General features: G+C 38.2%; 1 pseudogene across 1 annotated transcript; it reads left to right on the plus strand.

Annotated features, from left to right (window-relative positions):
• Window positions 1-4,689: 4,689 nt before the first annotated feature.
• Window positions 4,690-6,266, plus strand: LOC306658147 (eukaryotic translation initiation factor 3 subunit G-like; annotated as a pseudogene). The gene is made up of 2 exons: window positions 4,690-4,728; window positions 5,367-6,266. The product of its transcript is annotated as a eukaryotic translation initiation factor 3 subunit G-like (transcript).
• The last annotated feature ends 4,206 nt before the right edge of the window (window positions 6,267-10,472 follow it).

A 10,472-nucleotide genomic window follows, 5' to 3' on the forward strand; every position in this document is an offset into this window, starting at 1 on the left:
AATGCAATTGTAATGATAACATTGGAAATTAGAATAAAAAGCATCTTGTGATACGTATATATGTCATTCAACAAAGTATGTATTGTGAATATTGTGAACATAACTGTTTTTTTTTTTTTTTCCAGTCAGGAAATGTTTAAAGTCAAGTGTTCTAGAATGATGTTATCTTATGAATCTGGAAGAAAGTGAATTTGTAATAGTAGCTGCCCCTGTAGGTGTTTTTCTTTGACTTCACTTTCCTCAGCAGTCTAAATTCTTTAATAAGAAAAAAAAAAAAAAACACACCTAAATGATGAAGATGTTAACTGCTAAATTATCCTTCTGGAGATTCCCAGAACCAAGAGCATCTGATGACTTTCAAGTAACGTCAGAAGGTGTAATGCTTCTCTTTATTCTAGTCCTGTGCATCAAAAAATGCAAAGCATCCAAATTGCTGTGAGATTCCACTTGAAGAAATGTAATAGGTTTGTTTAAATAACTACAGGAACCAGCCCTAAAACTACAAGGTCCATAGTAATATTCTGGCCAGGAGGAGGAGGAGGAAGGGGAAGAGGAGGGGAAGTAGACACATACCCTGGTTGGCAAAGCACCCACTCAGCACACAGCCTTCTTGTATCCTGTCCCACTGTTGGGACTAATGACACGTTAACTAACTCAGGCTGACTCCTTACTTCCTGGCGAGTGAGCAAGATCAAGGCCTCAAAAGCGTGATCAGCTCGTGCTTGCCATATAGTCCTATGGGACTCTCACCTGCCGTGACACCCGCCGTCCCCCCCCTTGCTGACCTTTAAGCTGATTGGTTCCCGCCTAGCCTTCACCCTACATAAAAGCTGTGTGAGTTCCTCGACAAATGAGTTCCTGCTGCGACTGCTCTCCCTGACTTGTCTGATTGTCCTCCGCCCAGAGGGCTGGGTGCGGTGGTCAGTCAGCCTTACCTTTTCCGGTCTAGCCTTGTTGGGGAGTGCTCACTTCCCTTGTCGCTGGTGGAGAAGAGCAGGGGAGCTTAAGACCCAGACATCCCACTGTAACAGTGGTCCACCTTGCATTTTGCTCTGGTAGTGAGGCTTATTTTAAAATGGACACATTTTTTTCTCTTCTCTCTTTCCTCATCCCTAAACTTGGGGAAAACAGGTTTACCTTTATTTCCCATCTTAGGCTATTATCTGTCCTTTAGCACACACCCAGCATAGAAATGAAATAATTCAGACTTCAGGGATGGCACCAGAAGACTTAAGAAATGACTATCTCCCAAATTAACAAGTGAATCACAACACTGGACAGGGAGCAAGTGGAATGTAGATTTGTTTCCCCTGATAGGCAGAATCAGAGTCTCTGGGACAGGAGTCCCTTGTGTTTCTCTTTTGCTAGCAAAGCAATAAAACTTTTTATTTTTCTCAAAACCAAGTCCTTGTTATTAGGTTGACATAAGGATCAGGGACTGAGCATTCATTAACACTACTGCAACTCATATCCCTACCTATAAAAGCATATTCATATACTTGAGTTCCTCACAAAAGGTCTTTTTGTGGGGGGATGATAGTCCTCCCCGTATTGACAGGTGCCAGTCCTTGAATAAACCTCATTTTCTTTGCACCAATTCTCAACTACCAAGTGTTGACTTTTGAGTAGTAATTATTGCATTATTAGGTTTTTCCTGTTTTGTACAGACTAAATAGAAAATAACATTGTGACTGGCTCAATAAAGACTTCAAGATAGTAAGTCCTATCATTTTAGAGAATGGGCCAGGCACCTCAGAAGACTGTGGTAGGAGGATTGAGAGTTCAAAGCCAGCTTCAGCAACTTCTTGAGATCCTAAGCAATTCAGTGAGACCCTATCTCTAAATAAAATATTAAAAATGGCTGGGGATGTGACTCAGTGGTGAAGGGCCCCTGGGTTTAATCCCTGGTGTGTGTATATATATATATATATTTTTTTTTTTTTTAAAAGAAGAAGAAGAAGGAAGAAAGAAAGAAAGGAAGGAAGGAAGAAAGAAAGAAAGAAAGAAAGAAAGCAAAGAAAACAGAATGAGCTATTTACATTTTAAAATTCAATCCTCTTTCCTATATGTCTAATACATGACATTGTATAGGAGCTCCTGAATTGGAGGATCTTTTTGCAGGACTATTTAAAGTCATGTGTCAGAACAGTAATATAACTTTTTAAAGCATATTTATTGCTTAGAATATACATTGAAGAATTTCTTAAAGGTAAAATCATGAATCAAAAATATAAAATGAATACTTTTAAAATATTTTGTTCGATATCTATATCTACTTCAAGATATACATTTTAAAATTACAATTTAAAAAAATGACTATAACTTTGATCTTGATAAGTGCTACCTCATTTTTCCTAATAATTATATCAGAGGTAACTTTTGTCAAAGAATACAGCATATTGAAAACTGAAAAAGCAAAATTCATAGCTGCCTTATGTTTATTTAAAAATTTTTTCAGCCAAGAGATAAATTTCATTCAGTAAATTGAAATTTCTTGAAATAATAATGTATTGTCATATAAAATATTCCATTTATTTTGAAAAATGTTATTAGAGTGAAAATAATGCTGATCTAATCTCAGGTCCCTTATTAAAGTTATCTACCCAGGGGGAGATCTGAGCCTTGTACCCAAAGTGTTTTTTTTTTTTTTTTTCCCTTCTTCCTGCTTCTCTGTTTTACCTCTCATTAATTTGTTCTTGCAAAGAATATCAGTTGGAGAGTTTTAAAAATATTTGATACTTAACTGCTTAATTCCAATCTTGCTTCTCATATTATTTATCATACATATACATATAAATATATATATAGTTAGAAAACAATCTTAAAGTTGAATTTTGCAAATTTCTTGAAACATGATGAGAAATGTTCAAGATGAAGTTTCTAATACTCCCTTTAAGCCCCTAAATGATATCTAATCTACCTATATATCTATCTATGCATATATATAGCAGGCCTATATGTGTATGTAAAAATATATGATTATATGATATATATTATATCATTAAATACTATATGTTGTAAAAAAATTTGTTCAGCACAATAATTGGTGAGGTAACTATTGTTTTCAGATGTTAAAACTATTCAAATGAAGAATCAAAGGACAAACATATGTGGGCAATTAGAAATATTGAGGTGAATTTGCAAACAGATGCAAATTTGGCCAACATTCATGGGTTAATTACCAATTGCATTCACACTGGACAAAAGGATTAATTTGTATTACTCTTCAGCTTTCCATGACTTAGAGTTTTAAAGCAGACTGATGACCATGAAATTCCAAATTAATCTGAAAAGATATTCTGGACCAGATGTTAGTAATCAATGATTTCTCCATTTCACATCTTTAATAACTTTCCTTGACATACGTCACTGTGAGCTCACAATGTAAGAGGGAAGATTCATGTTCCCTTTCAGTGTGATAAAGTAAAATTTATGAAATAGAACTACAACTACAATGAGTTGCATTTCAAGAATGATTTGTAAAATTTGAATATGTACTATTTAGACAGTGAAAAACTGTAATTAATCCTTACCAATGATATTTTTAATCTTATGCCCATTGTATAAAACACTTGTAAAGACATTTGCTCTTTCTTTGTAATATCTTCAAAGCAATAGGAGACAATATTATAAGTTATGTCAATTGAAGAATAAATAACAAACTAAGCTAAGAATTAACCAAAAGAGAGAGAGAGAGAGAGCACAAGACTCTATAAGTCTATGAAATATTTGGTTTGGTAGGTTTATAATGCATTTTTTATATGCGTTAGAAATACCAGGGTCTTGCCGACCACCTGTGGCTTCCCTTGGAAACTTTAGGGACATTTCCCTCTCCATGACCCTTCTCTTTGCAGAATGTGCACTGATTGGCTTCCTGTACTCTAGGGTCCTCTCAATACCCCAGATTGGGAAGTCAGGTGACTCATGAGAGTTGAAGGTTCATTAGAGAGGTCCTGTCATTCCCAGGGTCCTGGTGGACCTTAGAGGGCAAGGACCAAAATGTTGGCTGCTATTTCCTTGACCCTTTTAGTTGCTTAACTTTGGTCTCTAAGTTTTGGTTTTAGATATTCAGATCAGTCTCACTAATCTTGACATAGGAGTACTGGTTTTTAATTTCAATGTCTCTAATTTTATAGTTATGCCTTCCATTTAAGTGGGGTCAGTATTACTATTGAAATTCATCTTTATATCCTGTCTTATAGGTGATGGTTTATTGTCTCAAATTAACTCAGGTTGTTCTACCAGAAGCAGTGGTTCTGTGAAACATTACTAAACAACAGTTATGCTTTTTACAAGGAAAATACAAAATGAAATTAATGAGAGCAAAAATTTGTATAAAGATATATAAAAATAAATAAAAATTTGTATAAGAAGTTTGTATAATAGCTATGAACCAAAAAACATGATTTTTATAATCGTAAAACTTTATTTAGTTATGTATTATATCCCGTTTATTTTGAGATCACAACAATCTTTACAAAAAAATCTATCCTTGGGCTAGGGTTGTGGCTCAGTGGTAGAGTGCTCACCTAGCATGTGTGAGGCACTGGGTTCGATTCTCAGCACCACATTAAAAAAAAATAATAAAATGAAGGTACTATATTCATCTACAACTAAAAAAAAAAAATCTAACCTTTGAACATAACATTAAATGAATTTAAATCTAGCCTACTTTGCATCTATCCTAACATGGAGTTGAGTGAGACACAGAGTCTTACACCAGGTAAGGTGGAGCTCTTGAGAAACAACACTATACACTATACAACTTTACATCTGAAACATGAATAAAACAAAAACTAAAAGAGCTCCTAACTTTCATTTTGTGGAAAAGTGGCAGACTGCTTCCATGTTTGACAAGGTCAACCTTTAAGCAAATTAGGCTTTCCTTATTATCTTTCAAAAAATAAATTTACATTTCCATCTCAGTGTAAAAAGTACAAAATTCTATATATATCTTATTGATAACAGGTTACCTTTATTCAGTTACAGAACGTTAAATGACATACATAAATCCCCAATTAAATTTGCTCTTTCTATATAAATCAGGAGGAGATTACCACTACAGACCACTTTAGCTTAGAGAATACCAATTTGGCAAAGTGCTCCCGCTAAGCTTTTAGATGAATATATATCTTTAGTCACGTGTATTTGGGGGTGTCTGGCAAAGCTCACTCAATTCTTGTTTTAATAATTTGTTCAGAAGAGAGTAGATCCCTCTCTCTTAAGAATATATTAATTTCTCTTAAGGGATATATCTTTAGGCAAAATCTTGGTTAAGACAGCATTAATTAGCACTTCTGCCCTCTAGCTGGGACTTGGGTTGTGTGGAGAAGACTTAGTGATGCAGACTGAAGACTGATTTGGAGTTGAACTGGGCTGACCAGCTGCAAGGGGAGGGAGAGAATGACAAATGTGTCACCAGTGAGCTCCTCAAGGGCATCCCTCTGGCCACTAGTGACACCAGTCCAGAACCTGAGCGACTGCAAAGAGCTCCACTGCCACCTCCTAAGGAGGTTATCAATGCACACAGAAAGACAGCGACTGAATACAAGATACATGAAGATGGCAAGAAGTTCAAGATTGTCTGCACCTTCAGATGGAGACCCCAAAGGCCTTGAAGGCTGCTGCATGGAGGAAGAAGTGGAAGAAGTTTGGGAACTCAGATTTAACCCACCAGGTCCCAATGTGGCCACCATCACAGTCAGTGACTATGTCTCCATGACATTCATCACTAGCAAAGAGGACTTGAAGCACCAGGAGGAAGAGAACCCAGTGAACAAGCTCAAGGGTCAGAAGATAGTGTCCTGTCACATCAGCAAGGGTGACCACTGCCCATACAAGAACACACAGAGGCCCATGCAGAAGGAGCTAGCAGAACAGTTAGGCCTGTCCACTGGCCAGGAGAACTGGAGCTAGTGCAGGCCACCCAGAACAAGACCAGGAAGTATGTGCCACCAAGCTTACAGGAGGGGCCAGCAGCCATGGGGAGTCCTTGCAGTCCAACCACAGAGCCAATGCCAATGCTACCATCTGTGTCACCAACCTATCTGAGGATACACATGAGAATGCAGGAACATTTTAGGCCCTTTGGCTCCATCTCTTGCATCTACCTGGCTAAGGACAAGACCACTGGCCAGTCCCAGAGCTTTCTTTTCATAAGCTTCCTCCACCCACAGGGTTCTGCACATGCCATCGCCAGGGTGTCTAACTTCCACTACAATCACCTCATCCTCAATGTGAAATGGGCCAAACCATTAGCTAGCTGAGCCAGCTATCACCACTGCTACTGCTCTCTAAGCTAGACGCTCTGTGACTGAAAGGAGCCTCCAAGAGCAGGGGACTCCAAGGGCAGAAAAAGACTCAAAGCACCAAAAAACAAAACCAAACAAAAGATAACATTAATCACCTTTCTCAAGGTCCCCTTGGCAAAATAGCTTTATTCACTTTTCAGAGACCTCTAGCAGAGCAGACTTTGTTTCCTTTTGCCAGGAGGAAAAGGAAACTATTTATCTGAGGAGAGGGATTGGACAATCTGGGGCATATACCAACAAACAAACAAATGAACAAACAAAAAACATTGCCTTATTCTCCCCACTCCACATTGCATTTACGGGGTAGGAGCACAGGATGTTGTTGAGCCTGACCTATATCCCTTATCATTATCATAATTCCATCAACTTTGAGTTTCCTGTTGTCAGTTCTACCCAGAAGCTCCCTTTGAGCCCTTTTCATACAGTAGGCATATTGATATTCAAGGAGGAGGCCCTTCCCATCTGTCACACAGGTAACCAAGAAACCATAGCTTGGACTTTGTTTCTGTTCCTCCCAAGCCTTATATACCACAAACACAATCAACTAGTTCTGAAGGGTTTATGTCAGTATTCCCCCTCTGTCCATTAATATTTTTTTTTCTTACGTTTAAGACACTATGTCAACTGAAGACCACATTGACCATACAGAGACTTTTAGGGACCTCTCCATTACAGAAATCAGCATGACAAAGACATAGATGTGTGCATACATGGGGATTCCGGGAGGCCCGTGTGTTTTAATAAGCAGTGCTCCACCCAGAAGTGTCCCCTGATCAAATGGAGCATACTGTCAAATCTTAAAAGGGAAGACCATTTTTGTTCCCAGCTTATAATCAATAGTGCTGGAACCCATTGCTATATCCTGTGTAACTGGATACTTTCACCTCCTAAATAAGTTAGGATAGTTAATCATCAGGCACTCAGGGCAATGGGCCCCAATTGAGGTATTTTTCCAAATGTAAAGGCCACTCAGTGAGGTTAAACATTCCAGTGAACTCATTTGTCCCAGAGCTTTGGAAAAATAGAAGTAGAGGTGGATCCAAATGGAGGTCACAGAAAAATTCAGACTCAAGGACTAAAAGGGCATAGTCAATTAGAAAGTCATGGGCCAAGCCATTGGCCTTGTTACCCTCCCAAAGCCTGTACACCATAGACTTCAACCATTAGCCCCAACACTTTTCTTAATATCTGTTCAGCAGGGACTCTGATCAATGCCTTTGTACAAAAGTCATAAGTCCAAGGTTAGTATTCTCAAGTGGAAAAAAATAAAATAAACACCTCTGTTAGACTCCCCCGTAAATCATAGGAACTTCATCTTTTCTCATTCAAACAAATCTTACTCCTTTTTAATAAGATGAAATACTTTATTCTTTTTATAGTAGTATAATCAAAACTTAGCTAAAACTTTTTGTACACATGTTACACCTGTTAGAATTTTAACTCTTAGTAAACTTGCTTTTAGGTCAAGATCCATAAACAAGCACTCTTAAGCCCTTTTTTATTATAATGTAAAAAAGACATTTAGCAGATCCAAATATACATTACCTTCTGGCATCCAAGAAGCAGATCCAAATATACATTACCTTCTGGCATCCAAGAAGCCAAGAGTACATGAATGTATACTTAGTCGATGTTTTAGTGTTTTAACTTTGCAAATTAATCAGACATCTCCTCTAACAAACACATTTGTGAATATTAATCCCATTCATGCTAAACCTATTTACCCATTGCTGACTTAGATTATCCATGAAAACCAAGGTATCAAACAAGTCTGGTTCACACTTTAAGTAAGTTATTCCTGCTGAAGAAAAATCCTTCAAAGTAATGGATATTGCACTTTAAACATTTTATAGAAACCAATACTGATTGTCTGGCAACCTAGAAAGATGTGTGTATTAGCAGTGTCAAAGGCATCTTTACTCTTGCCAATTTAGATTTATCCATTTGTTAATTTTTTATTTAAGTCCCATGAACTGAAAGCCATTTAGACCCATTCATTAAGTTCATTAAATTTGTTTAATCATTTATTTATAAGCCAGTTTTGATATTAGGTACATGATATAGATACAAGCACATGTATAGATTTGAAATATAATACACAAGTATGTACATATATACATAAAACAGACTGGAAACAAAGATCTTATAACTCTTTAATAGGTATTAAATTCCCACAGGTAGGAGGCAAAAGAACTATCAGATTTAACCCTTTAAAAGTCAAAACAGAGCCTGTCACAGATTTTTACAGTATGACTCAGACATGAAAAGGGTCTGAGCAATGGGGAACCTTAAGAATAGAGCCTGTCATCCATGGTGGACTCGGAAATTCAAGGTTCTGGTGGCCACTTGTCCTCCATGGAGGCAAATTTACTGCCACCATCACCATTATTTGTTTTCTCTCCTTAAGACTTTTCAAAGGAAAAAAAATCTTGCACATTGGGATCTTTCCATTGTCCTTCCCTGTCCATAGGCCTAGAATTTTTATTTTCCATTTTCTTGTAGGTGCCTGCAATTAAGTTTTCCCCTGTGTACTCAACACCCCTCTGCTTATAGGAGGTTTCCTGTATACTCTAGGTCCCCCATTTGCTCAATCCTCCTTATGGGGGATTTTTCTTTTTTGCACACACGCCCACCCTGCTTTCCTGGGTGTGCTCTTGTGTTTCTAAATAGAATTTCAACCCTCCTCTTTTGGGGCTTTTTTGTGCACCCATGTCTCAGTCACACACATACACATAACCTCCAGGATATCCCAACCAGTAAGGAAGTAATTCTTTCCTGAGACTAGACTTTCCTACCTTGTTCCATGCTCAGTGTTACCTGGTCATGGTGGTGTTTTCTAAAGGCCCTTTCCCAGCGTTGCCAATACACTCTTGATTTGGGGTTGGTTGTCAGCCTCAGGGATCGCAGGTTTCCTCTTCCACTACAAGCTGCTGCAAGGAGGCAGCAGGACAGTCTCCTCTAAGAAGGGAATCCCCGTGACTCCCTAGGTGATGTATGGAGCCTTATGTCAGGTGCCAAAACTGTTAGAAATACCAGGATGCTGCAAGGAAAAAATGTGCTTGGAAGTAGCTTGGCAAAGTAAACTTCACTTCTGCAGAGGGCATGTTACCAATGAAAATCCAGCAAACAAGCACACTTGGGCAATAGTCCACCTGCTTTTATCCCTAATGTAGTGCTGCCCCTTGCCCTGATAGGAGGAACTACAAGGTATAATCTACAAGATTGGCTAATTTTAAAACTGGGGTGGGCAAAGGGAAGGGCTATAGTTAAAATGGCTACAATTGGATCTTATGTCCCAATTAAGGCTTAGTACTATATTTTGAAAATGAACCACTGAACTTTTTATTTCTCACATGTTCGAGTTCCTATGTAGACTGCCTTGTGAATGCCTCCCCCCAAATTGCACAATGTGGTACACTTGTTAAATTTGCCCAAACTCCTATTCAAGGACTGTATCTAAAGTTTTCATCAGATTTTTAATGACAGTCACAATTACTGAAAGGTTAAAAACTTCTATTCCAGAAACAAATTATTCAGACATACTTGTCTGCTGATTTTATTCCATTTAATCTTTTGGACTATTTATAGAAGAGAAGACTGCTGAGCCATCACAGAAACTCAAGAAAACTGGCGAGACAGGCAGATCTGTTGGAAAATCACCCTGGAAACTCATGCTCCGTTGCCTGAACACTAAGCAATTTGGAAGCCCTATCTTCCCACCCACTTACGCTATATTCCAGAAAAACAGGAGGCATCATGATTGAGTTCCTCTTAGGACTAACAGCCTTTTCTCCCTGTTCAGGAGGAGCCACAATTACTCCTTACCAGCAACTCCTGCAAAGCTTTGGTGCCTCCATTCATGATGCTTGGTACCTCATTCAGCAGATTATTTGCCAATTGCTTTATCAGGAGGGAGGGAAATGGAATGAAGGCATCCCTGTCCTACAAAGTAGACATATATATTCTGTACAGAACCCTGCTCTGAGGACTGTGTGTTGATATTGAGAATCAGAAGGCCTATGTCTTTAAGAATTTTGGGTGCTATTATGGTTTGGATGTGAGATGTCCCCCAAAAGCTCATGTGTGAGACAATGCAAGAAGTTTTAGACAAGAAATGATTGGGTTATAACCTTAACCTAATCAGTGAATTAATTCCCAATG

The sequence above is a fragment of the Sciurus vulgaris genome (genome assembly GCF_902686455.1).
Source record: "Sciurus vulgaris genome assembly, chromosome: 3".
Taxonomy (NCBI): Eukaryota; Metazoa; Chordata; class Mammalia; order Rodentia; family Sciuridae; genus Sciurus; species Sciurus vulgaris.